This window comes from Balaenoptera borealis, assembly GCF_965194805.1.
Source record: "Balaenoptera borealis genome assembly, chromosome: 15".
Taxonomy (NCBI): Eukaryota; Metazoa; Chordata; class Mammalia; order Artiodactyla; family Balaenopteridae; genus Balaenoptera; species Balaenoptera borealis.
In genome coordinates this window covers 37512317-37538581 of record NC_138871.1, presented here as the reverse complement: position 1 = coordinate 37538581, position 26265 = coordinate 37512317, and the positions used below count along the sequence as shown (strand labels likewise).

General features: G+C 38.5%; 1 protein-coding gene and 1 long non-coding RNA gene across 3 annotated transcripts in view; one reads left to right on the top strand and one right to left on the bottom strand.

The window, feature by feature from the left end:
- The window catches only part of VPS54 (VPS54 subunit of GARP complex), a 131841-nt gene extending 107883 nt beyond the window's left edge, over nucleotides 1–23958 (bottom strand). Inside the window, exons 1-3 of the transcript XR_014235100.1 lie at nucleotides 23287–23958; nucleotides 19607–19871; nucleotides 15875–16018 (exon numbers count right to left, since the gene is read on the bottom strand). The gene's annotated coding sequence lies outside the window, so the exon portion shown is untranslated. The remainder of the gene's footprint in view (nucleotides 1–15874; nucleotides 16019–19606; nucleotides 19872–23286) is intronic.
- The window catches only part of LOC309612523, a 55921-nt gene that overhangs the window by 13991 nt on the left and 15665 nt on the right, over nucleotides 1–26265 (top strand). The gene's annotated exons all lie outside the window — the stretch shown is intronic.

Genomic DNA, 26265 nt, shown 5'->3' with positions numbered 1-26265 from the left:
GTAAGTCCATTGGGCATAATAATTAAGTTTCTCCCAAATATTTTTCACTCATGTTATTCTGTGGGTCAGGAGATCTAATATCACTTAAAACTTTTGATTGAACTTGACAAAAAAAATCTTGGCTTAAGCTAAAAATTGGGGTGGGGGTGGGGTGGGGAGGGGATAATTTATCACCTTATGTAATTAAAAAGTCCATGGTTGGGGATGACTTAGGACATGGTGATATTTAGATGCTCAAATGATCAAGCAGGAACAAATTTTCCCCATCTCTCAGCTTTACTGTCATTCATTTATTCATTTGAAAATATTCATTGAAAAGCTACTATGTTGGACTTCCCTGGTGGTCCAGTGGCTAAGACTCCATGCTCCCAATGCAGGGGGCCTGGGTTCGATCCCTGGTCAGGGAACTAGATCCCGCATGCCACAACTAAAGATCCTGCCTGCTGCAACTAAGACCTGGTGCAGCCAAATAAATAAATAAATAAATTTTTAAAAAAAGAAAAGCTACTATGTCTATTTTAAACACTGGAGATACAATGATACAAAAAACAAACCCACTTTCACTACTTCTTTTCAGCATTTTACTGGAGGTTCTAGCCAGTGCAATAAGTTAAGAAAAAGAAGTTTTAACAGTATAACAATTGGGAATAAATAAAACTGTTATTATATTTAGGTAATATAATGTGTATTTAGGAAATCTCAATGAATCTACAGATATATTACTTGAATTAATTAGCCAGTAAGGTTGCTGGACACAGGTGTGGGAGGTAGAATTCTAAGTTGTCCCTCAAGATTCTGGTCCCCTGGTGTACATACCCTATGACATTCCCTCCCCTAAAGTGTGGGTGGACCCGTGAATGAGATTTCACTCACATGATTAGTTTATCGTGTATGGCAAAGGTGAAGAAATTTTGAAGATGTAATTAAGACCAGTTGAACTTGAGGTAATCAAAAGGAAGATCATCCGAGTGGCCCTACCTAATCAGGTGAGCCCTTTTAAAAGAGTTTAGACGTCAAAGATGTCAGAAATCAGACATATTTGAAACAAGAGAAATGGTATCCTGCAGGCCTTGAAGAAATAGAATGCCATACTCCAGAGAGGACTACATGACAGGAAACTGCAGTGGCCTCTAGGAACTAAGAGTGGCTGCTAAATGACAGCCAGCATAAAAGAGGAACCTCAGTCCTACAACCGCAAGGAACTGAATTTCAGCAATAATCAGTGAGCTTGGAAGAGGACTCTCAGCCTGAGGTGAGATCGTAGGCATGGCTGACACCTTGATTTCAGCCTAGTGAGACTTTGAGCAGATGACCTAGCTAACTCATATCCAGACTACTGACTCATGAAAACAGTGAGAGAATAACTTTATTTTTTAAGATGCTAGGTTTGTGATAATTTGTTATGCAACTATGGAAAACCAATATAGAAGGTCAACATGCAAAATTCAATTATTTTTCTATATACCAGCAACAAACAGAAAAAAAAATTAAATTGTTACCATTTATAATTGCACGGAAGTATCAAATACCTAGGAATAAATCTAATTAAAGAATGCAAGACTTACCTACACAGAAAACTGTAGAACTTATGGAGGGAAATTGAAGATAACCTAAATAAATGGAAATATGTGCATTGTTCATGGATTCGAATTTCAATGTTGTAAATATGTCAATCTCTCCAAATTAATTTATAGATTCAATGCAATCCCAATGAAAATCCTAACAGATTTCTTTGTGGAAAATAGCAACCTGACTCTAAAATGTATATGGAAATGCAAAGGGCCAAGAATAGCCAAAACACTCTTTACAAGAGGAGCAAGATAGGAGGACATACTCTACCAGTTACCAAGGTTTACTATAAAACCACAATGTAATACGGCATGGTATTACGGTAGCAACTAAAGATAAAAAATTCTTAAACCTCTTACAAATCAAAAAATAAAAGACAGGTAACTCAATAGAAAAATGGGCCAGGCAGTTGAACAGGCACTTCACGGAAAAGGATATCCAAATGGCCACATGAAAATGTATTTAAACTCATTAGTCATGAGGAAAATGTAATATGATATACTATACTACACATCCACGCTTAAAAGACTGAAAATACCAAATGTTGCCGAGGATGTGGAGGAACAGGTACATAACAGGGTGATTTCATGCGATCACTTAGTTCTTTTAATTTAAAAAACTTTTTTATAGTACGATCATTTTGGAATGTAATTTGTAATCAACATCTTCTAAAGTTGAACATATGTACACTCATGTACACTCTATGATCTAGCAATTCTATTCTTAGGAATATATCTGATAAAAATGCATGTATATGTTCATCAAAGGCATTTATAATAATGTTGACTGACAGAAGCCAGACACACTGGCTTCTGAATACTATATGAGAATGAATACTATACTTCTATTTACACAAAGTTGGAAAACTCAAAACTATGGTGTTAATAGTCAAGAGGAGAGAGGGGGTAGTGACTGGGAGGAGTATGAGGCGGGTAATGTTCTATTTCTTGATCTGGGTGGTAGTTAAATATGTGTATTCACTTTGTAATAATTTTTTACTCAAATTAGTTTTGTGTGTTTTTTTTCTGTATGTGAATGATGTATCAATAAAAAGATTTTAAAACAGTGCCAAGCTTCCTGCTCTCATGGACTTTATATTCTTCTGTGAGGATCCCTGCTCTCCTCTGTGTTGGTGGCTTCGATCTCAGGCTTCAAGTGGTGGGAAGAGGTAGGAAGATAGCTCCCAGCAGCTCCTTGTCTACAACTTCCCTTGTTCAAACCAGAAGCCAAGGTAGGCTTCTCTGCTGAGTCTTACAGGCTCAGCAAAGTTCCAGGTTGCCTCTCTCTGGCCCTGATTGAGTGATGCTCTGATCCCAGTCACTGAGGCCAGTGTGAGGTTCTTAACTGGGAGGCCTGAATCACAGCCAACCCTAAAACCAGAGTGAAATAGAGTCCACTTCACCAGAACACATAAAATAAGAATGAGGAAAGATGTGGTTCTCCAAATAAAGAAAAACGAAACAAAACAAAACAAAAAACAAAACTGGGGCCCCATTTCAGAAAAGGAAATAAATGTGGGCTGAAAACCCAGGAAACGTGTACCACGGGTCTCCTGCAAGTGAAAAACCAGATTTGCCAATTCATATTAGGTCAACTTCCCTTTAATCTCTTTCATTTACCACACATGTTTCAGGGATTTGTTTTGCTTGCTTCTTCCACTACTAACATGATTGCAAATAGACTCTTTTCTTCCCTTTCATTAGCTGAGAAGTAAGGTACTCCCTGTTTCTATGGCTTTGAGACAAGCCGAAAACAATCAACCAAACAAAAATTAACAACAAAAATCAGTTTAGAGTTTTAAATATCTGTGTCTGCTAGAAACTACAATGGTTAATAAAAAATAATCAGACCTTGGGAAATAAGTTCTATTTCCACTCACCTTCAGAGGCTCCTTTCAGGTGCCTCAGGGGATACCTTCTCTGGTAAGCTTTCTTTACCATCTCCTTCCCTGATCTGAGTTACTCAGCCCCTCTGACTGCTTGCTTACACTGTACTGTAATTTCCTGTTTTCTTATCTGTCTTACCCACTGCCTCATGTTTTCCTTGAGGACAGGCTTTGGCCTATATCGCTGTATCACCAGTACAAAGCTCACTGTCTGGGACATACACGATGGAGGGTCAATAAATATTTTCCGAATGAATGAGTGCTTCATATCCCACTTGCATTTAATTCTGGTAACAGCCTGTGAGATAGAGATTATTAGCCTGAGGCTTGGAGAGGTAAGGTAGGTGACTTGCCCAAAATCACACACAGGTAAGTGGAGTCAGGATTTGGGCTTGGATCTATCTGATGCCAAAGTCTGGGCTCTTGGCTACTGTCTTGGTCAAAAATGTTCATTTATTTGGAATAAGATTCAAACTCTAGCTTGTAAAAGTTGTCCATAATTGCATCCTATCTGCCTTTCTAAGCCTTTCTGTCATTCACCTTCACGTATCTTTCCTCACAGCCCCTGAACAGACTTGGGTTTTCCTGCCTCTGTTTTTGCTAGGCTCTGCCAACTCTGCCTACTAATCTTATCCCTTCTTCAAGGATCAGCTCAGATGTCATCTCTTTGATGAAATGTTCCCTTATCATTTAGCCAGAAGTGACATCCTCCTCTTCTCAATTGTCATATCCTTTATTTCCTGAGCCATGGACATGGCATTTACGACACACTAGTGTCCTGTTCAAGCTATTAGCAGACCTCTTAGTTTCCATATTAGACTATTGCTCCATGGCCTGTCCCTCTATGGCCCCTCGTACAGTGACTTGCACATGGTAGACTTTAAAAATGCTGGATGAATAAATGGTGGCAATGGTGACTTTTGGGTATGCCACCCATCTCCCTCCCTGTCTAGGGCTTATGACTGTGCAAATCATTGTTAAATCTGCCTCATATCTCATATCCTCCTCATATTCCATAGTCTGTGCTCTCTTGGGACTCAGAGGGATCTTCTGCATTCAGAACCACCAGCTCTTAAGTTGGCAAATTGAAGTATAGAAGGGGTTTTTTTAGCTGTCAACAACGTGGTTTCACAAATAGTTTGGTGACATGGCTTTGTGAATAATACATCTTTTCTTTTTTTTTTTAGTTTAGAAGGCCTAGTGACCATGAGAGGAAAAAATAAGGGAGTTTATTCTAGGTGTTTCTAGAGCTGAGGTAATTTGGTCTGTTAACAGTAAAACCTGAAGTTAACCAGAACCCAATTAACTAGCAGTAATTGGCACCTCCAATGACACACACACACACACACACACGCGTGGAAGAGGGAGAGAGAAAGAGAGAGGATTTGCCCTTAGGAGAAAGAAACAAATGACAAGAACAGCACAATATTATCAGGTGCACTCAAAACAACCACTAGCAGCATGTGCCCTCCTCTCAATAACAACATCATTTCCAGAAGTGAAGCAACTCAAACTTCTGAATCATGCAACGTGATAGAAAGATAGAAGGGTTGGGGCTTCCCTGGTGGCACAATGGTTAAGAATCCGCCTGCCAATGCAGGGGACACAGGTTTGAGCCCTGGTCCGGGAAGATCCCACATGCCGTGGAGCAACTAAGCCCGTGAGCCACAACTACTGAGCCCAAGTGCCACAACTACTGAAGCCTGTGCGCCTGGAGCCCGTGTTCTGCAACAAGAAGCCACCCAATGAGAAGCCCGCACACCACAGCGAAGAGTAGCCACCGCTCGCCACAACTAGAGAAAAGCCCATGTGCAGCAACAAAGACCCAACGCAGCCAAAAATAAAAAAATAAACTTATTAAAAAAAAAAAGATAGAAGCGTTTACCAGAAAATTCATTTAACCAGCACATGTCATTTCCCACAAATTGTGGTTAAGCAGTGTTATATCTTAAGACTATAGTGAGCTGCCTAGGAGTTGTGGGCAAGTGTAATTCCTTAAAAAACAACAGCTTTTCAAAGTTGTTGAAGGGAAGAATTATAGCAACTAAACTAACTAGAAATGGAAGCCATTTTCAAAAAGAAACCAGAATCCTCAACGTACAGCTGGAGCAGAAGATTCTGGAGTGCCTTGTTTTCTGCTAAATTGCAGGCTCCAATGATCAGGTTTCAAGTTTTACTGCAGCAACTGACTCAAAGTGATTACTTAGCCTGCAAAAGAGAAAAGAGTGTAAAGGAACAGGATTGAGGTACTGAAAATTGCAATTAAAGAGGGCACATGAAACTTGATTTGTTCCTCCTTTAAATCTGGTTGAACAATACATGGACAAGAACAATTAAAATAAAGTTTAATATTAATGGAAATACTAGAGAAGCAACTAAGATTTCTGGAGACATTTTTAAAGGCGTAGTATTTATAATGGCAAAGGGGGGCATGGAGAAAAAGGCTGAAATATGATATATTTTTAGCTGAGTAATGACACATATTAGCATTTGATGACAAAGTCAACAATGTCAAATTTCAGGTGATTAGAACCCAAGAACTTGGTGGGCTAACCCTGAAGATGCTGCTGGAAGAACACAACAATAGCCATTGTAAGGTTGGAGGCAAATTAGCATGGTGAGCCAAGTGGCCAATACATCAGATCTTCAGATGATGGTGATGCTGAGGAGGAGGAGGAGAACTGGCGTGTTCACAGCTACTTCCCCATTATTTGAAAAAAAAATTTCTTTGAGTTTCTTTTTGTTTTGTTTTTCTCCATTTCTTGGATTACTTTCCTTGCACCTCTTCCTACCTGCCCCACCCCCAACTCTGCATATCCAAATTCTACCTCTTCTTCGAATAAACTTTTAAAAATGCAGTTTATTCCAGAAGGTGATTTCTGAGCTCACTACTAAGAAAAAGCAAGCCTCTTCTCTTTATCCCTCCTCCACATCTCTTGTGAGGCACTAGTCATTTTCTGCCTTATAATATGGATACATATAATGGGGCTTGTTTCCTACACTAGACCTTAAGCATAAGATTCATGATTTATCTCTGTATTCTCTACATTATCACTTCTTTCTTATGTAAAGAAAGCAACCAACAAATATCTGTAAATAATTATAAATTTGTGTTTAGTGAATGGAATAGTAGAGATGGAGTTGCACTGATGTAACTGTCTTATCCAGATTCTCTTTGACCAATGTCTCATCTTTTCAAAGGCTAAAGATGCAGTTCTTATGACTTCATGGGCTAAGGATTATCAGCATTAAGACAACATATGGTACATGTGTTTTAGAATCTTTATGTGAATTAACTTTATAAATTTAATTATATTTTAATGCCAGAGGGGTTTTGCTATTTAGAGGAACCATGTATAGGATCCTTTTGAAATACTTAGCTCCTCCTAAGTATTCTGCTGTAATTTTAACACATGGAGATAGTTTTTTATTTAAAAAAATATTTATGTACAATAAAAGTCACTTTTTTGATGCATAGCATTATAAGTTTTGACAAACGCATAGTCACATAATTAAGACACAGGACAGTGTCATCACTCAAAAAGTTCCCTGATGCTGTCCCCTTGTTAGTCCATCCCCTCACCACAAACCCTTGACAACCACTGACCTGTTCTCTGTCCCTAAAGTTTTGCCTTTTCCAGAATGTCATATAAATGGAATCAGATAATATATAGCCTCTTGAGTCTGGCATCTCTCACTTAGCATAATGCAATTGAGATTCATCCATATTGTTGGCATATCAATAATTTAATTCTTTTAATTGCTGAGTTGTATTCCATGGTACAGAGGTATTACAGTTGAAGGATATTTGGGTTATTTCCAGGTTTTGGCTATTATGAATACATCTATTATAAATATTCATACACAAGTCTTTGTGTGAACTATATACTTTTCTCTTGGGTAGACACCTAGGAGTGGGATTATTTGGTCACATGGTAAGTGTGTAACTTCATGAAAACTGCCAAACTGTTTTCCAAAGTTTCTGCAGAATTTTGCATCCCCATCAACAATATATGAGAATTGCTCTGCACCCTAACCAGCACTTGGTATTATAAGTTTTGTTTTTAGAAACCATTCTAATGAGTGTGTAGTGGTATCTCATTGTAGTTTTAATTTGTATTTCACTAATAACCAAAGATGTTGTGCATCTTTTCATGTACTTACTTGCTATCCATCCTCTTTAGTTAAATATCTGTTGAAATCTTCTTTTTCCATTAAAAAATTGGGTTGTTTATTTCATATGGCTTGCCTTTACTTAAATAATTTTTTAAAATCACATAATTTTGTAGAAAAAGAAGAAAATTAAAATCATCCATGAATCCACAATAGGTGATAACTATTTTTAAATATTGGTATATGTACTTCCCATCTATTTTTTTAATGTGGGTTTACCCTGAATTTCCTTGGTTGCACCAGCCTAAATATATAAACAAGGTCAGCAAGTAGTAGTAAGTCAAATGTAACTCAGGTCCTTTCTATGCCTTGTTCACAAAATGCTTAAGATAGAAGAATGGAGGATTCTTCAATGGAGAAACTAAATAGACTTAGAGAAAAAGATATTTTCACATACTGGCTTTAGGTAACTGGCCAATAAGAAGGCTGTTGTATCAACTGATCACCCTAAGAGAAGCCCATCATTTGAACTGTTCCCGTCACCCCAGCAAGTGCTTTCAATTTACTTTTTTAGTTGATTTCTGTCACTTCGAAAAAGAACAGAGACCTAAGAGTCATCCGACAATTAAGAAAAGCCTTGGAATATTACTCAGCCATAAAAAAGAATGAAATAATGCCATTTGCAGCAACATGGATGGACCTAGAGATTATCATACTAAGTAAGTCAGACAGAGAAAGACAAATATTATATGGTATCACTTATATGTAGAATCTAAAAAATGATACAAATGAACTTATTTACAAAACAGAAACTGACCCAGACTTGGAAAACAAACTTATGGTTACCAAAGGGGAAAGGTGGGGGGAGGCTGGGATTAACATATACACACTACTATACATAAAACAGATAATCAACAAGGACCTACTGTATAGCACAGGGAACTCTACTCAATATTCTGTAATAACCTATACAGGAAAAGAATCTGAAAAAGAATAAAAATATGTATATGTATAACTAAATCACTTTGCTGTACACCTGAAGCTAACACAACATTGTAAATCAACTATACTCCAATATAAAATAAAAATTTAAAAACAAGTCCACAACATCAGAGGTAACAAAGAAAAAAGGAACTTGGAGGAAACAAAGATGATGCAGGATGCAGAAAAAAACCCAAAAAACAAAAAACACCTTTTTTAAAAAAAAGTACTTGAGGGAATTCCCTGGTGGTCCACTGGTTGGGACTTTGTGCTTTCACTGCCAAGGACCTGGGTTCAATCCCTGGTCAGGGAACTAAGATCCCACGAGCCGTGCAGCACAGCCAAAAAACAGTATTTGAAAACTAAAAATATGATCACTGAAATAAAAAGTCCCAAAGAAGATCAAGAGGAGAATATTGAAGACAAAGAAGACGAGGAGACAGAAAGTAGGGAAAAAATATAAGAGACTTTAAAAATCAAACAGAAATCCCATTGTTTAGCTAGTTAGAGTTCCAGAGAGCACAGGACAAAAATGAAGAAGAAAAAATTATAAACGAAATCCTAGAAACTGTATCTGATGTAAAGAACATAATCGCCAGGTGAAATACCCAGCCCAATGATTGAAAAAAGTCCTGTAACAAGGACATGATGATAAAATATTAGTACACTGAGCATAACGATCATAAGACCTTCTAAAGAGGGGAAAGATGATTGTATCAAAAGGAAGAAGAAACAATAACTTCAGCCTTCTCAATAGTATCACTCAATTCTAGAAGACAATGGAATATTATCTTCAACATTCTGAAGTGAAATTATGTTTAGCTAAGAATTTTATATCCAACCAAGACAGTGTGAGGGTAGAATAAAGACATTTCCAGAGATTCAAGATCTCAAAAATTTATGTCTTATGTATCCTTTCTAGGGAAATTACTGTTTCAGAAATATAAGAGAGTCAACCAAGAAAGATGACAAGGTGCCCAGGAAATGGGAGAGCTAACCCAGAGGATGGTGAGAGAAGTCCTAGAATGCTAGAATGACAACCATGCCTCAAAACCTAGGGCTCATTCAGTCCTGATTAGATCAAGAAGACAGAGTTTTTTTTTTTTGAGAAAAAATGTGGAATTGATAGATTGATGGTTCTGTGTTTGGAGGCTTGGAAAAAAATATTTCTAGCCTTTTGAGACTTGAAAATCTTTATATATAGTTGTAATTAAGTAAGTTCTGACTACTGGCTTAAAACATTTTTGCCTTGTGACATTTTTGCCAAAAAGTCTTGCCATGTGACATTTAAAGATTATGATAAATCCATAGTGGGAGGAGGTGGGGAAGGGAAGTGGAGGTGGAGGTGGAGTTAAAGGGCTAAATCCTCAACCACCATAACAGGATGTCAATAGACAATGTCTTAAATTGATAAATCGAGAAATAGCTGAATGAGCAAAGTACTTAAACACAAAGAGGTAAATAATAGATAAAACAGTTAGAAATTGAAAGTGGCAGCCTCTCAAGAGCAGTATGGATAAGAGATGGAGCAGAGGTCCAACTGTATCCCCACGTAAGTCTTCTAGAATAATTTATTTTTTTAGAACCATGTGCACATATTATTTTGATGAAAAAAACACAAAAATTAAGTAAAAATATTTGCATACACTCTTCATATAGAATTGGAGTTGATGTTTCAAAAGGCCTTACACTTTTTAGGTTTTTGCTATATACTGTAAAATTGTCTTCTAGAAGTTATCAGTTTTATCGCCACCAGCATGTATAACTAGTATCCATTTCCCTACCTCTTTGCCAATCTATATTATTTTTTTTCAAATCTTTGCCAGTTGGATAGGGGGGGAAAAAGTTTCTAACCATTATTTGAAATACATTTTCTTTAATGGGTCCTACTTACAGTTGAGGCTAAGTGGCATTCTGTCAGTTTGCTTCCTGTTAAATTCCTGGATTGCGACTTGATGAAATTGCTAATCTTCTATATGAGTATATGTCTTAACATCTAGACCTAGAGCTAGACAGACTGCAAAAATTGCCTTAACTGTGAAGTAACAGAAAACATATCTCAAATGGAATTACCGATCTGCTTTCCCAAGCAAGTACCTCTTCCTGACTTTCCTACTTCTATTTAAGACCCTGGTAATTTTGGACCCTTTCCTCCATACTTAGTCAGTCAACTAATGAATCAACTTTGACTCTACGTAGACTCTTATACTTGTTTCCTTTTTATCCCCTCTTACCACTCAAATGTTGCTTTTGCTTTCAGAAGAATTTTGATAGATATTTCCAAGATTTTATATGAACTTATATTTCCACCAGTAGTGTAGGAGAACAACTTTGTCCTTGAACTGTCAACACTTGGTACCAAACTTTTTGATCTTTATCAATCTAATAGGTGAAAAATAGATGATACCTCATTGTTATTTTGATTTGTACTGCTTATGTATGTAGCTAAAATGTATAATTTCTGCCTACATCTCAGTAACCAACATTAGGTCACATAGACAGGTTCAGAGGCAGGGGGCTCACAATGCCAGCATTTCACTATACAGCCTTTACAGTGCAAGGCAGGGAGGAAGGGGGCTGGAATGGATGTTGAAGCCATCGTCATTTTTCTCATGTATGACTTTTGGGTTTTATGTCCTTCTCTACCCTAAGATTAAAATTTTGCTCATTTTTTATAACTTTTTATTATAAAACCATTGAAATACACAAAAGTAGAGAGAACAGAATAACGAACTTTCTGGTATCTATCACACAGCTTAAAAATTATTAACATTCTATATTTTGTTTCACTTATCCTATGCCTAATTATTTTTCTGAAGTCTTCTAAAATAAAATCTCGGATACTGTATTATTTCACTCATGAATAATTTAGTAGGTTTCCCTAACAGGTAAGGAGTTTTAACTGATGTATAACATATAGACATTAAAATGTATGGCTCAATTAACTTTCATAAAATGAAAACACTCATGTAACTATACCTCATATCAAGAAAGAGAACATTACCAATACTCCAGAAGCCCCCTTTCTGTCTTCTCCAGGTTATTACTGTAGGGAAGAAAAATGTTTTCTTTGACCCTCTTAGGGTCCCTGGATGGGTCTGACAATTAAACTGACAGAGACAGGTTAACAGGAGAAGAGCATACGAATTTAATATAAATTTTACTTGACATAGGAGCCTTTATATGGAAGTGAAGACACAAAGAAACAGAGCTGTGTATTTTACACTAGGTTTGATGAAGAGTGGAGAGTGATGGAGGAAGAGGCTAGGTTAAGGAGTATGAGATAATGTAGTAAACTCGGGGAAATTCACAAGGCCTGTTTGTTAGGATGCTTCTTGGTGTTCCTTTGTCTTCCAAAATTAGGATGCACCTTTACTCCAGCTATAGTGAGGGCACCTCTCACATGAGAGTTTTATGACCTGTTTCAGAGGAGAAGGGTAGGAAGGGGGGTGAGTAGGGGAAGGTCGGAGAGACCTTCTCGCTCTGCTGTTTTTTCAACTCATTCAGTTTAAAATAGTATTTCATTGTGTGAAAATTTCATAGGTTTTTAACCATTCATTATATTAATGGATATTTGGGGTATTTCCAATTATTGGCTATTGCAAAAAGTGCTGCTACGATCATTTTTTTTTTAATTTTTATTTATTTATTTATTTTTGGCTGTGTTGGGTCTTCTTTTCTGTGCGAGGGCTTTCTCTAGTTGCGGCAAGTGGGGGCCACTCTTCATCGCGCTGCGGGGGCCTCTCATTATCGCGGCCTCTCTTGTTGCGGAGCACAGGCGCCAGACGTGCAGGCTCAGTAATTGTGGCTCATGGGCCTAGTTGCTCCGCGGCATGTGGGATCTTCCCAGACCAGGGCTCGAACCCGTGTCCCCTGCACTGGCAGGCAGATTCTCAACCACTGCGCCACCAGGGAAGCCCCTATGACCATTCTTATACAAGTCTTGCTGCACATATGTCTGCATTTCTCTTGTGTGTATACCTCAGAGTACCATCATTGGATGATAGGGTATGCTTATGTTCAGTTTTAGTAGATACTTTCAGTTTTCTAAAATGTTTGTACCAAGTTACAGTCCCACAAGCAGTGTATGAGAATTACAACTGTTCCACGTGGTCATCAACACTTGGCATTGTCAGTCGTTACAAGCTGAGTTCCCTGGGAAGTAGACTCTGAGAAGGAGATGATCAAACAAGGAGTTTATTGGGATCAACACCTACAGAAGGGAAAGGGAGTCAGCAGGACTGGACAGAGGGAGGAGTTGGACTGTGATGCAGTTTCAACCAGTGACTCAACTCACCCCACAGAGAGCCAAGTTTTGGGGCCATTACAATAGTCCCCGCCCTGCCACCATGGCTGCTCTGTTTATATGTCTATTAGATCAGCATAGGAGCTGATGATGGAGGCTGAGTGAATCAGCCAGCTGAGTCATTTTGTCTCCTGGTGTTTAGTGCCTCTTCTGTGGTAGATGTTCTTGGTGGGTGTTCACATGCAATCTTCATATCCACTTTATCCCCACTCCTATATGGCCATCCCACCCCAGACTTCTTCCTCCCTGATCTCCCAATCTTTCTTCTTCCAGGCCCTGACCAGTTGGCCAACGCTTTGTCACTGATCATGACTCTATGTATATTCTAACCTCCAGGCCGCTTCTCTTTCCACACAAAGTAGATGATGATTACAGTGAGATAAGTGTTTATAAAAGCACCTTGTCAGTGGTTCTCCATGCCCAGGCTATATACCTCAGGCCAATTAAATAAAAATCTCTGGGAGTGGGACCCAGACATCAGTGTCTCTTTAAGGTTTTCCAGGTGGTTCCATTGTTCATCTAAAGTTAAGAACCACTGCTCAGGTGTTCAGCTTTCTGCTAAAACTTGAAAGATAGTGTTTCTCCAACTTTGTTGTGCATTAGAATCAACTTGTAGATGCAGATTCTTAAGCTCCAAACCCACAGATTCTGATTCAGAGGACTGAATTAAGGCCCAAATCTTTGGATTTTTTAAGTCACCCAAGAGATGGGTGGATACAAGTCAACCAAAGAGCTAACTCTGACAATCTCTGATATAAGTAAACCAAGTTTCTTGCTTACAAGGTACTCAAATCTCATAGAGAGCAAGTTATTTTAATTGGTGGCAGGAGGAATTTTAGCAAAGAGTGTTGAAAATCATCTCTACAGGATTTTAGAAATCAGATAATTCATTATCTGCTAGTATGACAAATAAATCTGTACTTGAAAAATAAATGGGTCTGAATTACTGTGAGATACTAAATAAGCTTATATTTCAAGCTCTCCATAATACATTTGACTTTTTTAAAAGCCAGGCTATACTATTGAGAACGTTTTCAAAAGGAGCACCCAACCTAAAATTACAGCGGCTCTTTGCTGTCTTTAGGTTCATGTTCTTAATATTCATGGTGGGTCTCCTTTCTGCTAAAGCCCAGAGACAACTGGCAGCAGCAATTTTCACTGTCAAGAGTACTGCTTCTCCAAGACAGCATCTTCAATAAGTGGTGCTGGGAAAACTGGACAGCTACACGTAAAAGGATGAAATTAGAACACTACCTGACACCATACACAAAAATAAACTCCAGATGGATTAAAGACCTAAATGTAAGACCAGACACTATAAAACTCTTAGAGGAAAACAAAGGCAGAACACTCTATGACATAAATCACAGCAAGATCCTTTTTGACCCACCTCCTAGAGAAATGGAAATAAAAACAAAAATAAACAAATGGGACCTAATGAAACTTAAAAGCATTTGCACAGCAAAGGAAACCATAAACAAGACCAAAAGACAACCCTCAGAATGGGAGAAAATATTTGCAAATGAAGCAACTGACAAAGGATTAATCTCCAAGATTTACAAGCAGCTCATGCAGCTCAATATCAAAAAAACAAACAACCCAATCCAAAAATGGGCAGAGGACCTAAACAGACATTTCTCCAAAGAAGATATACAGATTGCCAACAAACACATGAAAGAATGCTCAACCTCACTAATCATTAGAGAAATGCAAATCAAAACTACAATGAGGTATCACCTCACACCGGTCAGAAAGGCCATCATCAAAAAATCTACAAACAATAAATGCTGGAGAGGGTGTGGAGAAAAGGGAACCCTCTTGCACTGGTGGTGGGAATGTAAATTGATACAGCCACTATGAAGAACAGTATGGAGGTTCCTTAAAAAACTAAAAATAGAACTACCATACGACCCAGTAATCCCACTACTGGGCATATGCCCTGAGAAAACCATAATTCAAAAAGAGACATGCACCACAATGTTCATTGCAGCTCTATTTACAATAGCCAGGACATGAAAGCAACCTAAGTGTCCATCGACAGATGAATGGATAAAGAAGATGTGGCACATGTATACAATGGAATATTACTCAGCCATAAAAAGAAACGAAATTGAGTTATTTGTAGTGAGGTGGGTGGACCTAGAGTCTGTCATACAGAGTGAAGTAAGTCAGAAAGAGAAATACAAATACCGTATGCTAACACATACATGGAATCTAAAAAAAAAAAAAGGTTATGAAGAACCTAGGGGCAGGACAGGAATAAAGACACAGACATAGAGAATGGACTTGAGGACACGGGGAATGGGAAGGGTAAGCTGGGAAGAAGTGAGAGAGTGGCATGGACTTATATATACTACCAAATGTAAAATAGATATCTAGTGGGAAGCAGCCGCATAGCCCAGGGAGATCATAGCCAAAGGAGATCAGCTTGGTGCTTTGTGACCACCTAGAGGGGTGGGATAGGGAGGGTGGGAGGGAAACGCAAGAGGGAGGAGATATGGGGGTATATGTATATGTATAGCTGATGCACTTTGTTATAAAGCAGAAACTAACACACCATTGTAAAGCAATTATACCCCAATAAAGATGTTAAAAAAAAAAAAGAGTACTGCTTCTCCACTTCACGTGCGTAACAATCACCTGGAGCTCTTGTTAAAATGCTGACTTGGATTCAGTAGGTCTGGGCTTCTGCATTTCTAACAAGTGATGCATTACTAACATCTTCTGCATTTCTAACATCCCAGGTGATACTGATGCAGCTAGTCTGGGAACCACAGTCTGAGTAGCCAAGATCCATGGCCTCTTGTCCTTCCCCTGTAGCTCATACTTTACCTTATAACAAATTCTGTTCCACTTTGGTCCTTTGGGTTAAAGCCAATAAACCCAAACTGCCTAAGATGTTAAAATCTGGTAGGTTAACTGATCCCATTACATGCTCTGCTTTGCAAGTTAGAATGAGGACTTAAAGAATTAAACTATATTAAGCATAGACTTTAAAAACAATTAAAAACGTTACTCACACGCTCCATATTGATTCAGACTCTCCATATCCTTTGATTTCAGCAGTATTATTGTCATGCCTTGACCTCTTGTTAATTAACAAGATTTTAAAAGATGGATTGATGAAAATGATGTGCTGATCAACTTATCTGATGACACTGAAACTAAGTAAAAATTCTTTTGGAAATCTACTTAATCTATACCAAGAGACATTAAGTTTGTTTATACCAGCATTGTTTTGATATTTGATCTCATATTCTCATTCCTGATAACATATTACAAATAATTTACTTATACAACAAATATTTGCTGAGCATTTACTATATGCCCCTCCCTGTAATAGATGGTGAATTAACTTAAAAGAAGGAAAAAAGCACTTTCTGCAAAGATATTTATTTCAGTATTAACTAAAACGAAAAACTTGGAAACTAAATCTTCAACAACTGGGGAATAATTATGTACATTTTGATATAACAACTCAAAGGAATAGTTCAAGACATTAAAAATGCTGTGTAGATTACAAAATTGTGTGTAAAAGGAATTTAAAAGAGGATTAAAAAACTGTAGAAGCAAAAAACTGAAATAAAAGCTAGGGAGGTGTATTGTTATAATATTACCGTAAATAAAATGTTGCCATAAAAAACTTATTAAAAAACCACACACACACTGACACACACACACACACACACACACACACACTTGTAGCAGCATCAGATACTATAAAGGTTCATTTCTTTGACTATCGATGCAACTTTTAAAAAGCCTTCTCTTACACCAACAAAAACATTTCTGTCCTTTCCTGCCTCCATAGCCTGCTTCTTCCTGTCTATAAATGCAGGCAGGAGATGTCGAGGAGGTAATCTAGAGCTCTCCTGATTTACAGTGAGCAAAATAACAGTTTCCTGAAGAGGCTGGCAAATGTTATGCAGACATTTTACATCTGTATCAGTGTTATCAATGACATGGATTCTACAAAGCTAAACCCAGGCATAAAGGTATTCTTCTTTCAGCTATTTTTACTTAAAAGTTATTGGTTTGGGGTTCTATTTTTCTCATATTGCAAACTTTATGGATATTGGGTTTTTAGTTGTAAATATCATCTTGTTTATATTTGAGTTTACTCAGTGTTGGAATCCCTATGTAATTCTCTAAGTTTGGTAAGTTCTCAGGTACAAAGGCATAATTTAGGGAGGGGAGTGGGAGGGGTGTGTGTGTGTGTGTGTGTGTGTTTAGGTAGACTACCACAGCTAGTGGGTGATGAATGGCATTGGGGTGGGAGTGGGGGAAAGGGAGTTTGGGGATTTTTTTTGCAGAGAGAGTGCAAGGCTCAGGGATGCAGTCCTGCAAACTATCAATTTTTACTCTTCTCTCATCCTTTCACCTACCAAAGACTTGCCAGGGCTGTGAAGAATAGATAAACATACACAGAACTGGAAGGACTGAGTAAGTGATAAGCCTCTTAACAGCAGAGATTTTATGAAGGTTACTATGAGCTAATTTGAAAAAGTGTTGCTGAATGGTGAAGAAAGGATGCTCTCATATTCAGAGTTAGAGTGATGCCAATTCCTTCTGGGCACCATTCATACGAATAGGTTTGCTTCTTTGCCCTATGTCAAGGAATTAAGAGGAATGCCTCCTGGTTTGCCCTCCTATTTACACTCCTGACACACAGAGGTGAAGGCAGGTGGGGTTTTGCATTATTTTGTACGTGCAAGTGGTTGTTCAGTGACCTTGGAAAAGCCCAGTGCTAATGTATTACAGCAGGTGGCAGCCTTTCCCTGGGAGAGAAGGAAGAGTTAGTCTTACCTAAGGCAAAATTGTTTTTGGTTTTATAGCTTTTCTTTGATATAAGTGTAAGGTGATTTATCTAGGGCCTGAAGTTAAGATTGGCTTTATAACAGAGGGAAGAGGAGCAGGAACCCTGGAACCCAGAAAAAGGGATGTGGGCTCACTTCCGGGACCCGGCCGCTTAGTCACTGACTCTGAGTTACTCAGTGGCTGCCCTTGGGGAGCCTGGTCAAGTTCAGACTCCACAACAACAGGTGTGGGTGAAGGCATCAGCCTGAGGCTCAGAAAGGGGCTCTGAGCAAGAGGCCACAGGGAGGTAAAGAACTGACCTAAAGGCGTAGAATCAGAGCAGATCAAGAAGACTCTGCTCTATACGGTGAGGAAGGGCGTTTGATAACAGAAGTATCCCCTTTTCATTCCAGATCTGTAAAGAAACATCTAAACCACCAAATGTTTTTTTGAAATGGTTATTAAGTTCTTCTCCTTCAAGTTTGCAAAGTGCTTAATGGATAGCCGACTTGGCTGAGAGGCTTGATGCTGGATATATATCCAGTTCGTTTCTACTTTCTTAATGGTATGATTGTATTTTATCATTTATCAGGAAGGAACTATGTCAACTACATTTCAATTTAAAAAGGTTTTATGTAAAATGATGTTATTCAAAACAGTGTGAATGAGGAGACATTTACTAAAGCACTTACAAATGGGTTAGCTTCGTGACTAAAGGTAATTACTGTGATGAGATGGGGGTAGGAACGCTCAGACATCAAGGAACTAGCTGTGACTATTTAAATTAATTAAAATTAAAGCAAAAATTCAATTCCTCAGCTGCACTAACCACATTTCAAGAGCTCAATAGCCATCTCTAGCTAATGGCTACCATATTGGATAGCACAGATTATTGACCACTTCCATGGTCACAGAAAGTCCTACTGGTCAGCGCTGGACTAGAGGAAAAAAACTGGGGAGTGCTGCCAAGTGAAAAGCATGAGGTTAAGAACAAGCCCTCCTTGTAATACTAAGTATCGTAATCATAATTCCTCAGTGCGGCAGGAGTTTCAAATAGAGTATTTCATATAATTCTGAAGGCAATCCACGACCATAACAACACTGCAGCCTACGTTTGTGGAAACCTTACTGCCGGCCAGGCACTAAGGGCTCTGTTGTAATAACTCATTGGTCTTTGCAAAAAACTGGTGACTTCTAACTTATCTGTGGTTACCTGGCTTGTAAGGAACAGCTGGAACTCAAACCCATGTTTTTCTGGGTTGTAATAATTAGGGAGAAGACGTGGGAAATGCCTAGCACATTCTGTATGTGAATAAAATCTGCTTTTAAGCCACTTTCCCCTTAAACTGGGCCAACTCTTGGATTCTCTGTCACACACTTGTCTTTCTGGCTGAAGAAGGCTTTGTGCCAGCTCTGATAGAGTAACAATGATGCCCTGTTTGTCAGGATGTGAGCCATTTCCTCCCCCCGCCAAAGCAGAATCGGCTGTTTGCACAAAGGAAGTTGGTTTCTCAGCAGCTCACCTTTGTAGAAATCAAGTCTATTTGGGTGAAAATTTTGAAGTAAGATATTCTTGTTTAAGACAAAAATATTCTTATTTAAGGCTGGAAGTATATATGGGAAAATGCTGTTTTCTCTAGGTTGGTACAATTATGAAAAATATTTCCTCTTTTTGCCCTTTTCTCCTTTTTCTTCAAAATGTTGGCTCTATTTTGTAACTTTTCTACATGAATATGTGTAGTAACGTTTAACAAAATCAAATCCAGATACTACATCATGAAACTGGTTAACTGGTTAACAATATTTTAAGCTTTTGATAATACAGCAAATACTTTAATACTAGCCAATAAAAAACTTTAAATTGAATGCTAAATAATACTTTAACCAATAGCCGAGGAAGCATGGAATTTAATTATAAGGTTAAAAACGGCAATAAACAGTGTTTGGGTACTCACTGCCTCTCTGCAGATGGGGACTCGGGGTTGTTTTATGTCAGTGGCCCCATGGATGCCTGCTTTATGTCATCCCGTCCAAGATGAAGTAGGGACTGGTCCATAAAACAGTCTGTGATTCACGCTGTTACTTCTTTCATCAATTAGCACCATATGGTCTTTGAAAACTAATAAACGTGGTGTGAGGAAAGAAAAAAGGGATCTTTTCAAACTACAGCATAGATGTCTGTCCTTCCCAGGTGAGGCTCATTATGTAGGAGTGCTATAACTGCAGGGAAGGCAAAGGGGAAAAAAGAGGTTGAGAACTGGCCCGTAAGTGCTACGGTTCTTTTCTCCTATAAAATTCAGACTTTGTGATAGTTTTACTTTAAAAGCATGTCTTTACCTACTTTTAACTAACACATCATTGTAAAGCAATTATACTCCAATAAAGATGTCCAAAAAAAAAGTGGTATTCTTTTAAGTGTGTATGTATTTTAATTTTCTTTAATGAAATTTGGTATGCTGCTAAAGGATATCTTTACGTACTTTTAAACCTGTAGTGTGAGTCTACTGTGAAATAATAGCCAAATGAAATGGTAGCCAAAAACGTTTTCAAATATCTAAGAATTCTGATTGAATACAGTTTATAGAATCATTCACTTTAATGGCCTAATAAAAAAATTTTTAAGTATAAAAGATAATTTAGAGGATCAAGTGATAATGTAGCAGCAGAGAATCAAGAATTCACTCCTTATTCCCTCACTTCCCCACCTCTGAGGCTTCCATTTAAAAGCATTACTGCTAACTTTAGAGTGTAATTTAAGTTAGGTGGCTATAGGTTTAAAGCTAAGGAAAAACAAAAGACATGTGAATTCCCAGCAATCATCTGCCTAAGCAGGCAGTTGGAGATAAGAAAGAATGAACTGAAAAAGGGCAACAGATTCATTCCACAGGTGGTGTACGCAGCTGCAAGGACTCGGTGAGCCAAGCCCTTTTCAGAAACACAGAGAAATATTCAGCCTTGTCCGCTCTCATTCCCTGCAAGAGGATAGACCTGGCAGCCTTAAAAAGGAAGAGTCCTGGAATCAGACCAGGCTCTTTTGTGTTTCCTGTTTGAAGGCATTTTGAAAAAAACAGAATCCTGAGATCAATTCACTTAAAAAAATTATGTACATACACATACGAATACCATGCATTTTATACTGCCTGATGGATGCCAAACGATCCACCTCTGCCAACTAAATTGTCTTTGCAGATGTCTTGGAGCTACCTGTTTGTCTCCTCTATTCTGATTTTCATAGTAAGATATTATTTCAAATAATTTTTCTTTTTGCTCATGGAAGTAACAAGGCTAGGGTCACTGATCTGATACCACAGAACGATATGTTCATTCTTGGTTCCACACCGCACTTCTGGTTTCATAAGGAAGGCTGCATTTAGGCTTTGGTTTACAGAGTTCAGTTTACAGGTGTATCCTCCACTCTATTTTATTCCCATCCTCTGGCTTTCCACTGCTGTGTGCTTTGCTCAAGTGTGGTTAAATGGATGAGCTACTCACACAGCGCTTCACATGGATTATCTCAAAAGGCAGGCATCACATCTCATTTGTGGAATGAAAAAACTTCAAGCAAGATAGGGTTTACATCTTTCCTTTTTTTTTTTTCTTTTGGACTTCAAGTGCAAAGACTTGAGTTAATCACCCTCCTCAGTTCATGATGGTACATGATCATCCATGCAAGGTCTTTTCTTGTTTCATTTTATCATCTTCTTTTTCTATTTTATTATTTTGCCCTTTCATCTCCAGCATCGGCAGGCACTCTGATATATTTAATATGTGCTTGGATATGCACGGACCCCCAAGTTTTTAATATAATATTGTTTTATGAATGTACGTGTTTTAATTCTGTATTGTTCAATGGCTCATTTCTGTTTATTGATTTTTTTTTTAATGCAGTGCTGTTTTTAAGTTCTTTCCATGTTCCTTTATGCACATGTAGCTAATTTCTTTGAACTGCTACATAAAGTTCCATAGCATGTGTCAGATACCTTTAATATGTCCATCCCCCTAGTGATAGGACACCTGGACTGCCTCTAACTCCCTTGTACCGCAAACAACCCTGTGATAAACATCTTTATACACTTCTCCTTATGAACCTGTGTGGAGAGGAATTCCCGAGTCATAGGTTGCATGTGTGCATGTGAATGTGTGCAAGCACACACACACACACACACACACACAATTAAATACTGCCAAAGTGCTCTCTAGAATACCTGTATCTATTTACCATCCCATCAGCAGCACACGAGGGTCCTTGTTTTCTCACATCTTTGCCAAGACTGCCAAATCACTGTCCAGCTTTCTAATTTTTACAAATCTGTGTGTAGGTGGTATCTTTAAAAGTCTTAATATGCATTTCTGTGTTTACTGGTGACATTGAACTTCTCTTCAACCCTTCTTAGCCATTTGGGTTTCTACTTGTGAGAAATGGCTATTCTTACTCTTTGTCAATTTTTTTTTTTTTTTTTTTTACTCAGTCCAGATCTTTTTTATTTTATTGAAGTATAGTTGATTTATAATGTTGTATTAATTTCTGCTGTATAGCAAAGTGACTCAGTTATTCATATACGTATTCTTTTTCATATTCTTTTCCATTATGGTTTATCACAGGATATTGAACATAGTTCCCTGTGCTATACACTAGGACCTTGTTGTTTATCTAGTCTATATATAATAGTTTGCATCTACTAATCCCAAACTCCCAATCCTTCCCTCCCCCATCTCCCCTCCCCCTTGGCAACCACAAGTCTGTTCTCTATGTCTGTGAGTCTGTTTCTCTTTCATACATAGTTCATTTGTCAATGTTTTAACAAAGATTCTTTACTTCACCAAACTTTAGTCAGGCTCCTGAACCTTCTCCTAGGCTCGTCTCTTCTCTGCACTTCCTTGTGAAATCCAGCTTTAGCAAGAACCCCACTAAGTCAGTTTAACCAGAACCCTCCACCCTCGATATCTGATCACCCTTGATATCTGATCAGGTTCCTCATCCTCTACCATCCCCCAGGTGATGTCTGATCACCCAGGTCTATCTTCAGCAAAAATCTTGTTAGTTTGATTTAGCCAGAATGCCCCTTACTGCTGATTTTCCTCTTAATAATTTTCCATTCACTGACCCCTCCACCCCCGCTCACTTACCCATGCTCTGTTTGGAGTTGAGCCCAGTCTATCTCCCTTACTGTATAATTCCATTGCAGTGGTCCCTATACCACACAGTAATCTGAACAGGGGAAGTTTAATATAAAGTATATTAACTAAAAGTGGGATTAACTACTAAGGAGTAAACAGAACTCTAAAGAATACAGGAATAGTCTATATGGGGAGCAGTACTTTCTAAGGCAGTGTTACTGAACTTCTTTTTTCATTATTGCTTCCCTAAGGAGATTTTTTAGACATTTTCCCCCCTTAATGCTCCCCTCCATGGAATTTTAACACTGCAGATATATTGTGTATCTGTTTATGTGCTGTGGCCTTTTGCAGGGCCATAAACCATTGTAATACTTAAGATTATTTCACACACACCACCCCAAGAACCAGTTTTTACCCCCACTGAGAATGCTTGCCATAGGACTAAGGCCAAGCACCCAAGGAAGGGACAAATTTGGAAGAGCCCTTTCTCCCCTCAAGGCTGAGATTCTGATCTCACCAAAGAGGCTGTAGCTGTCATCCATTGGGTGGTAGAGAAATTCACTGAGGTGCTGCAAGTCAGGATGGGGAAGAAATCACCTCGCGGAGCACCTGTGAGACATGCTGGGTGGTTGAGTGTGGTTGGGATTCTGGTACCCACTGGCTGCCATGCACTGCAGGAGAAGGAAAACCACATCAGAACAAAGAAGAGAAGCACTTTCCTCCTGCAGTGGTCCTCCAGTGCTCTTTACTGACAAGGCATCATGCCAGCTGCAAAGGAGAAATATTTACAGGGTCCAACTCCAGCATCACAAAGCAGGGTAGTAAAGGGTGGATTTGAGCTGAGAAGAAATAAACTGGTAACTGGAACATGCATCAAAAGAAATTCTTTTAAATTTAAGGTTCTAATTAAGTTCTGGCTAGTCAAAGCTTTACAATGCCAACTCACCACACTGTGGTACATACACATCAACAACATCTAGGAATTTGCAAAAATGCAGGGCATATCATCAGTAAAGCAATTTATTAATGTTATGTGTTGTCATTTACATGTGATGTTTATGTCTTTGGCCCACTGTCAGTGAGATTTATACTTGGAGTTATTTTCTTGAGAATGAATGTGAATGTCTGATTTGTCTGTATTCTTTCTCTAAACAATTCAGCCATAGACTGTTGACCAGCTGACACCAATCTTGTCTTTTTGATAGTAACATTTCTCAGGGTAGTTCAATGGACATTTTGATTTACCAGAAAATCTGTTGTGAGGCTGGTAAATATATCAGTTCATCAGGACCTGATTATTCTTGGGTGAACAGATGAAATTGAGTTTCTAAATCACAAATCAAAGGTCTAAACCTTTGATGTAGAGCAGAGCAGATGTACAAATCATTGTACCACGGAAGCCTAGGTTGTCCAGTGAGACTTCCCCACTCACCATATACTGAGCTACCTAAAGGTAATGTGTGCAGCCAAGGGACAGAGCAAAGATAGCTAGTCAATGTCTTTGGCCTTGTTTGAAATTTGCCCCAGTGCTAATTGCTTGTGTAAGCCTATAGCTGCATATCATATAGATGTCTCAATTCACACTTCTAGTTTAGATTTGGGTGTGAAATGGCTTCCTAAAACAGGGCATGTGAATCAAGCTCTCTGGAATTTAGTTTCATTACTTGTAATGTGGGAAAGTTAGTAAAGATTACATAAGTGGTATGTTGAATAAGCACAATTCTCTGACCTAATCGAAAAGCAACCTTATATATTTATTTTTGCCCCCACTGTTCCATTACATATATATAAAGTCAGATGGTGAGGGGGAAGAGAGGTCATCTTTCTCTGCTCTAGGCTGAAAATTGTGGCAGGCCCTTAAATTTTCTGGCCACTCTGGCATCATAGACTTTCAACTTCAGTTATAAACAGTCTTGATACAGAAATTAGATAAGTGTAAGATACTAATCAAAGCTCCAAAGCTGATGTTAAGAACACACCTTTTCCTCTCCGCAAGCCCAAGACATCTTCACTCTGAAAGCTTGCAGTGGGAAGGGGGAGGGATATTGGATGGCTCTTCCTCAAGCCTTCTTGTCAAGTGAATGGAAATATCATTACAATGTTCCTGAGATCCACTCTCCGCCGTTTTCTACCTTTCTCTCTGCCCAGGAGGCTGACCCTGTATGAATGTGTTCTCTTTCTCTTTGGCTGCCAGTTGGCTTTGGCCAATGGGGAGCCCTTGCAGAAGACCAGAGAAGGTCAAGGTATTCATCCCTTGGCTTTTTCCTAGTGAGACGGCCTTTGGTTGGCTTGGGTCAAGGTCACTGCTCCTCTTACTGTGGTCTGCTCCAAATAACACTCCCTTTCCAGATGCTGATAATCACTCCCTTAGGGTCCCAGGGTGTCAACCACTCTGTTTCTTTTAACCCCTAGTTCCCAGACTGTCCCTTGGGTTTTCATTACACCCCCAACAACCTCCTTACAAATAGTCTCTTTGAAAAGAAGCTCTTCTCAACTTATCCTAATTTAAGTGTACCATCTGTTTCCTGTTGGGACCCTATCTGGAAAAAAATCATCAAAATTCGTATTGCATAGCAACACTTGAAGTTTAAAAAATCCATTTTCTTAGATTAAGTAACACATCACAGTACTCACTCTTAAAATCATTTGCCCCACAATGTTATTATCCAAAGTACTTCAACAACTACTGTACTGTACTGGGCCAAGTCTAGGTTCAGAAAAGCCAGAGCTGGGGCTTCTAGTCTCTCCCAATTCATCTCTTTCCTTCTTGTTCAGGGCTCTCTTGCTGGTAATCTCTCCCACCGAAAGGAAAAATGGACCTAATTAGTTTCAATATCTTCATGAATTAGTCTAATATATTTCCAGGAAAATATGCATTTTAAAAGAGAACTCCAGGATAAAAAATGAAGCTCTAATGACAGAAATTTCAGACTCTGTGAGACACCAGGAATGGGGAAGTATGTTTGACCTCATCTATTCTGAGCAAGATGAGGCCCAATTTTCCTACATCTTAAACATGTCACACAGGGCTGAGTTTTAAAGTCCCTGATTCAGTGTTTGTGCAACTGTTCAGGACTTTCCAGGGTATCAGTTATTCAAAAAAAATTTAGCCCAAGTCAAGGAGAGCTTAGCGTTTAGTTTTGAAAGTACAAGAAATACCTAAAGATTGAGGGTAATTGTTTTATAGTGTGCCTGAAAAATCACTAACGTTGCCTCTCTTTTTACGTCTTGCCTCTGATCAGCCCTGCCGCTTCAGCTACACTTAAATGAAAGAAATCAAGTAAACAACTTTTAGCAATCAGGGAACCTTAAAATTGCAGGTGATCTGTAGCAGGTTAAGCACACAGCAACACACATGCAATCATTCAAATTTTGTACCTGGCAAAATTAGGCTAACAATTTAGACCTTGATCTGACTTGATTATTTGAAAAAGCTGCTTTTCTGTGGCATAAATGTAGATGCTAGTTCTGTCTTGCAGCCAAGTTTCTCCCTAGA